Consider the following 7680-nt stretch of genomic DNA (forward strand, 5'->3'; position numbering starts at 1 on the left):
AGACTGGTCCACATGGGTTTGGGTTTCTGGACCTTCTCTGCTGTCCTACGTCGGCTCCAGAACCTCATTTGGATATTTCTGTGTGTGTGTGGTTTTTGGGTCACACCCAGCAGTGCTCAGGGGTTTTTCCTGGCTCCGTGCTCAGAAATTGCTCCTGGCATGCACGGGGGACCATATGGGACGCCGGGATTCAAACCGATGACCTTCTGCATGAAAGGTAAACGCCTTACCTCCATGCTATCTCTCCAGCCCCTCATTTGGATATTTTTAGGAATATGTTTGTGTTTTTTCGCCCCCAGACTAAACAATACCCCTAATGGGTGGGCTGGGATGGAGGGGTTGATTTTTGGGGCTTACTTCCCTTTTGGGGACTAAAGATTTGTTCTCACCAATGATCAGTTACAGACCTGGGCAAGAAACCCAAATAGTTCATGGGGAGAAATCCTAGGTCCCTGTGGGCAATGCTCATGCCCTGCTTTATTTTGTTTGTGAATTAGACCCAATGATGCTCAGGGCTTGTTCCTGGCTCTGCATTCAGGGATTACTCCTGGTAGTGCTTGGGGGGACCCTATGGGGTGCCAAGAATAAAACCTGGAGGTCCAGAGAGATAGCATGGAGGTAGGACATTTGACCTGCATGTAGAAGGACAGTGGTTCGAATCCCAGCATCCCATATGGTCCCCTGAGCCTGCCAGGAGAAATTTCTGAGCATAAAGCCAGGAGTACCCCCTGAGCGCTGCCAGGTGGAACCCAAAAACCAAAAAAAAAAAAAAAAAGTAAAAGGAACCTGGAGGTTCAACTACTTGCAAGGCAAATGCCCTCAATCTCTGTGTTTTCTAGGGTTCAGAAGCAGTAGTCCCAATTCTCTGTAAACCCCAAAAAATCTGACTCAGGAATCAACCAGTATACCTGTGACTTCTGGCTGAGGGTGACCTGACCCTCTGATGTCTCCGCCCTGGCTCACTCAGAGGCCCACTTTGTGCGTGCATGGGTAGACTGAGGCACAAAAAGGCCATGCACTATAGGCTGCTACACACCTCTGACTTAGCTCCACTGTGAGCACTGTGAGGTCCAGACCACTGTGTCAGCTCCTCACACAAGACTGTCAAGGTTTTGCTTTGGGTCCCCATAGCTGTGTTTCAGGGTCACTCCAGGCCCGGTACTTGAGGTTGTTCATGGCAGTGCACAGGGGTGGGGGTGTGGGACCCACTGAACCTGGTCCTCTCAATAGGATTTTTTTTTTTTTTGGTTTTTGGGCCACACCCAGTGATGCTCAGGGGTTACTCCTGGCTATGCACTTAGAAATCGCTCCTGGCAAGCTCGGGGGACCATATGGAATGCTGGAGGATCAAACTATGGTTCGTCGTAGGCTAGCACAGGCGAGGCAGACTCATTACCGCTTTGTGCCACTGCTCCGGCTCCTCAACAAGAATTCTGACTCAAGCTTAGCTCAGGGGTCTCAAAGCTAACTGGAACACACACACAGCAGGGGAGGGGCTGGAAAATGGGGTGCTGTGTCAAGCAGGGCTGTGTCTCTGGGTGCCTGTGGAAGGTGACTCTTTTTTTTTTTTTTTTTTTTTTTTGGTTTTTGGGTCACATCCGGGCGGTGCTCAGGAGTTACTCCTGGCTGTCTGCTCAGAAATAGCTCCTGGCAGGCACGGAGGACCATATGGGACACCGGGATTCGAACCAACTACCTTTGGTCCTGGATTGGCTGCTTGCAAGGCAAACGCCGCTGTGCTATCTCTCCGGGCCCAGAAGGTGACTCTTAAGTTGGAAATAGGCCCTGCTCTGCATTGTTGCAGCTGTGAGTTTCCATGCTCAGCCTGTAGTACAGGACAAAATTCTGCTGGGTGGGGGGGGGAGATAGAATGGAGATATGGAGATAGGGCATTTGCCTTGCATGCAGAAGGATGGTGGTTCGAATCCCGGCATCCCATATGGTCCCTGGAGCCAGCCAGGAGTAATTTCTGAGCATAGAACCAGGAGTAACCTCTGAGCACTGCTGGGTGTGACCCAAAAACCAAAAAAAAAAAAAAAAAGGTCTGCTGGGGATCATTGTTTGCTGCTGGGCTAGACTGAGCACCTTGACTATGGGGAAACTGGACCCCTAGGGGTACAGGTGAGTGATGTGGGTATGTGTGAGTTTGAATGTGTTGTGGTTGAATGAGTGTGAGTGCATGTGTTTGAGTGTGAGTACGTTTATACATTTGTAAGTGTGAGTATATGTGTGATTGTGTCTGTGTGGGTGTGTGCATAAGTTCGTATGTTTGCATAATTGTGATTAAATGTTTGTGATTGTGTAATGTGAGAACGTGAATGTGTGTTCATGTGTGTGAGTATGCATGTGATCCCCCTCAGACCTCACCCATAGGAACTTTCCATCTTCTGCCAATCCCTTGATCTCACCACACTTGAGCTCATTTCATTAACTCCTTTTCCTGTTTCTGGGAACTATAACCTGGAGAATTCTTTGTGGGGGGAAGGTGTATGGTGAAGGCACCCAGGGAGGGAGGTTTACTCCCTACCCCACCCCTGCTCCTCCAGAGGACACTGAGTGGGTGGGTTCTGGGCACAGGCCACAGTCTGATTCTGCAGATGTGAGGCCAAGGCCCCTCCCTCCTTCCTCCCTCTTTTCCTCTCCTCTCTCCTCCCTTTTCTCTTCTTCCTCTCTTTCTCCCTCCTCCCTCTCTTCTTCTTCCCTCTCTTCCTCCATCTCTCCTTTACTTTCTTCCTTCCCTCCCTCCCTATCTCCTTTCTTTCCTTCCTTCCTTCCTTTCTTCCTTCCAACCTCCCTTCCTTCCATCCTCCCTCCCTCCATCCCTCCCTCCCTTCCTTCCTTCCTTCCTTCCTTCCTTCCTTCCTTCCTTCCTTCCTTCCTTCCTTCCTTCCTTCCTTCCTTCCTTCCTCCCTTCCTTCCTTCCTTTCTTCCTTCCTTCCTTTCTTCCTTTCTTCCTACTGCCACCCCCAGGAGTACATAGGGGCTACTTTTGGCTCTGTGTTCAGGTTCACCTCTAGCAGTGCTCAGGGATCATGCGTTGCTGGGGATCAAACCCTGCTTATAAAGCTGTGCTCAGCCCATTGACCTGTCTCCCTGCATTTCTAACAAAGCTCTCAGAGATACCCCTGGGCCTACTGTGTGATTGGGGGCAGTAGGGGTGTGGAGAATGTTCTAGAACTCTGCTAATCTGGCCTTCACTAACTACATGGGCTTCCTGGGTAGCAAACAGGACAGGTGAGCAAAGGGCAGACCTGTGAGTTGGACAAAGAGAGGCCAGTGGCCAGCTCATGAGGTGGGTTCCTAACTCCTGGCTCTCATCAAGGCCAGCCAGGTGGACCACTAGGGCAGCTGCTTAGTGCCTGGGATGAGGAAGACAGAGACAAACTGGGGGATTTAATTCTAATTTAATTCTAATGCATCATCTGACACATCAAACCTCTTAAGGAAGGAAGGAGAAGCAGAGTAGAAGGAAAACTAACAAAAAACCCTCCTTCAGATCCACAGAGCAGATTAGCAACTGGCAGGAGGGGAGAGGGGACAGGTGGGAAGAGTGGATAAAAGGGGTCAGGGTCAAGGGTGGAATTAGAAGCAGCAGCGAAGCTCCTCTTTATGCTGGTCTAGTCTGTGTGACTTTAGAAAACTGCTCCCTGGTGTCACTCTGAAAGAGAGTGGTTGGGAGGTTCCAAATTTGCTCTCCAAGCTGACTTGCAACTATCACAGTTTTTTGGGGGGTGGGGAACAGAGCAGAAAGGATGCCCCCTCCACCTAGCCAGCGAGGGGACCAGCTGCAGCAGGGGGGCTGGGCTGAGCAGGGGGAGCCCCTGAAAGCTGGACCCCCTCCTTGCAGAGTGATCCTGAGTTGCTGAGTGAATATTCCCGCCCTCTGCTCTGCTCAAGGCTCCCTGGAAAGAAAAGGGGACTCCAGCCCTGCCCCTCAGGTTCCTGATTTGGAGGATCTAGATACTGCCTGAAACCAGGAACCATAGCATCTCTGCTCCTTTCCTGGAGCACTCTACCTAGTTCCTTCTGCCCCCCCCCCCCCCGTTGTCCACATTTTTGTTTTATTTTTACACCACCCTCGGCTCTGCTCAGATCTGACTCCTTCCTCTGCCCTCAGGGATCACTCCAGGTGAGATTTGGGGGGCCCTATGGAGTTCTAGGGAGTGAACCTCATGCAAGGCAAGTGCCCATCCCATGGACAAGCCCTTCATCTTTTCCACATCTTACTGGGGCTGTTTCTGAGCCCACCCAGGCCTTCCTGAACCTTACCACAGCCCGACAGGGGCAAAGGGAGCACCAGAAAAACCTGGAAAGTAGCATCCAGGGGACTGAGATGAGCAGAGAGCCCCTGGAAGTCAGCCAAGTGCACACCTGTCCACACTCCCTGGGGCCAGAGCTGGGGCTACTGAAGCCTGGGCTTTGGAGTGGGGGTTAGTTTGGGAGAAACCAGCCCCCCATCTCCATAAGGTCTAGGGAGCCAGAAAGATCTCCCACAGGGTGTCCAGACCCTGTACCCCAAGCTTGTCTTCTTCACAACTCACCAGGTGCTCATAGTCCTTCAGGGTGCCTCCACCCCATTTCTGCAGATCCAGAACTAGAAGAACCAGAGAATTCTGGAAAGGGACTGACCAGACAGACTTACCAGGGTTCAGGGGATGAGTTGGTCCTCATGGCAGGGAGCTTCGAGCCTCAGAGGAAAGTCAGGAGCATCTGGAAAGGGGGTACAAAGCACCCCTTTGGGTGTCAGAGCAGGGAGGTGAGCAAACTGGCAGAGTCCAAGGAGCTGCCGCTGGCCAGAGCCCCAGAGAGGCCTCAGTTCCTTCCTCCCCTTCCCTTGCTCTGTGCCCCCTTGAAGCCAGGGGAGTGGAGGGTCTGCCTGGGGGAGGGCAGAGAGGGGGCTGGGGCCTGCCTCAGAGAAAATTAAATTGCACTTGAGGGCAAATTCTATTAGGGAATAGAGCTTGTCTCTCAACGCCGCCTCCATTTAAGTGATTAGCTGGGCCAGGCCTCTCTCCATGCCTGCCCAGGATCAGGCTCTGGACTCTGTGCCCCTCTGCTTCCTTCTTGCTCCCCCAAGCCACTTTGGCCAGGATCCCTCCCCACCTATTCTTAAGGAAAAGGTACTATTCTAGAACATTCTTGGGGGAGGACACTTCCTGGAATAGCACCAGTAAGCAGAGTAGGTAATGATCCTTCCTAGGCTTCAGCATGGGTAGAGGTCAGAGGTCCCGAGAGGGCCCAGGTGGTCAGACAGCAGGGACTGAAAGGACAGGGCTAAATGTGTGTGGGGGTACTGCCCTCAAACAAAGGGCAAGAGGCCAACAGAGAGGAGAGCACAGGAAGAGGTTTCTCAGCCCAGGGAGCCCCACTTGGGGGAAGGCCCTTGACATGCAGTCACTAGGCTTGGATATCAAGGCAAATCACCCCTTACCCCAGAATGTGAGTAGGATCAGAGTTCGGGCTCAGTCTATATCCGGGCTCTGCAGCGTTGTGTGCACAAGCCCTGGATCCGCCCTGTCACGGTCTAGTCCTTAAGTCCCATCATGAGTGACCCCAAACTACCACATAAAACTAGGGGTCTTTAAGTTGCTGGCTGTGTAGAATCATGCCCGGCACTCTGGACCATTCCTGGCAGAAGGGACTACAACCCAGACACCTAGATTTTTGTTTTGTTTTGTTTTGGTTTTGGTTTTTGGGTCACACCCGGCTGATGCTCAGGAGTTAATCCTGGCTGTCTGCTCAGAAATAGCTCCTGGCAGGCAAGGGGGACCATATGGGACACCGGGATTCGAACCAACCACCTTTGGTCCTGGATCGGCTGCTTGCAAGGCAAACGCCGATGTGCTATCTCTCCGGGCCTCAGACACCTAGTTTTTAGCACCTTGGTTTTGGGATGGGCACAAGCAAATGGCCCCAACTTAGTTCCCTTGCTACCAGCAACTTCCTTTTATTGTTTTTGTTTGTTTGCTTGCTTGTTTTGTTTTTTTGTTTGTTTTTTGTTTTTGGGCCAACCCCGGTGGCAGTAGGGGTTACATCTGGCTCTGGGGTCAGGAATTACTCCTGGCAGTAATGAGGGAACCATATGGGATGCCAGGGATCGAACCTGGGTTGGATGCATACAAGGCAAAAGCCCTCCCCACTGTGCTATGGCTCTATCCCCAACTATCAGCAGCTTCTGTACCCCAAGTGGCTCCCACACCACCAGTGCAAGCAGTTAAACTCTGTGTCACATCTTTTCTGGGCATGTGTCCCTGGGAGAACCCTTCAGCCCTGACTCTGCTGCTGGGGGGCCTTATCAAAGGCATAAATGCAGAACTGAATGTCTGCTTTGCCCACCCCCCCACCCCCCCAACAAAAGTCTGGGGTGAAGCAGAGAGGGATGGCAGAAGGAGACAAGTACTAGAGGGAAAGGAGCGAGAAAAGGGGACTGGGGATCATGTGTGTGCAGACAAGCAGAGCTTCACCAGACCCTGCTGAGGACTCAGGTCTCTCTTCCAAGGCTGCTGTCCCCACCCCATGTCGGGGAGTGAGAAGCAGGAGAATGGAGATTCCACTGAAGGGTGAAGGGTGGAAGGTTTCTTTGTGGGACTTTGGGGGAAGGATATGGGAACACAGGTGGGGGCTGTAGAGAGCCCCCGACTTGGACAGACAGAGCACTGTTGAGATCCAGTAGGACTCCAGTTTACAAAGCCTCCCAGCGCCCTTAAAATTTGGTGAGCCCAGTGTGCACCGGAAATAGTGGTGTCCAGAGAGGCTGCTAGGGTGAGCTCACGATTGTCAGGGCGCTCACCGGAAGCCCTAATGTGGCCAAATCTGATAGACTCCTGCACATCAGACTTCATTATCTGCTGTCTGAGGAGAGTTGGGAAGAGGACCCGCCCGGCCTCTGCTTCAATATCTAACTAAAAGGCCAGGTGGGCTGGGAGCAGCCTGCAGGCCCGGTGGGCTCTGCTAGCTCACTGCATGCTCAGGCCCCACTATCCTGGTTGTGCTGCTCCCCCAAACCATCCGAATTACAGGACCCACTTCCTCAGGCAGGAAGTAGTGAAAGGATTTAAAGTTTATTGCCTAGTGCCAGGTTGTGTCTACACCCTGCAGACTGTGTTAGACACATACGGGACTGTGTCTATGCTCCTGTGGGACTGTGTTGATACCCCCACAGACTGTGTCTATATACCTGCAGTCTGTATCTCCCCCACCCCCGACAGTATCTGTAGCTGTTTCTGGCCCTGGTGTTGGGTCTCTGCTCCTGATCCAGCACTTTTGTAGGTCTTTGAATAAACTCAATTGAGTAGAATTTGGGGCTTGTTGACATAGTTTTGAGGTAAGATACACTAAGCATAGGGCAACCTTGTTTTGATCCGCAGCACCATTTAAGTGGCTTTGGTGGTACAGTGGTGAGCATAGCTGCCTTCCATTTAGTAGTGAGCACTCCAGGTATGATCCCAAACCCCAAACATGGCACTCAAGTACACACAGCACACCACATCACACATCACCCACCGACACCCACAGATCCCACAGTTCCAGGGCCAGACCCTTGATGCTGGACAGATTCGGTACAGAGCAAGCTCGGGGCAGACTAAGATGTGTGAGGCCAGATGGGAGAGCTAGCAGACCAGTAGGGTGTTTGCTTTGCATGCGGCCCACCCAGATAGACCCGGGTTTGATCCCTGACAT

This window comes from Suncus etruscus, chromosome 7, assembly GCF_024139225.1.
Source record: "Suncus etruscus isolate mSunEtr1 chromosome 7, mSunEtr1.pri.cur, whole genome shotgun sequence".
NCBI lineage: Eukaryota > Metazoa > Chordata > Mammalia > Eulipotyphla > Soricidae > Suncus > Suncus etruscus.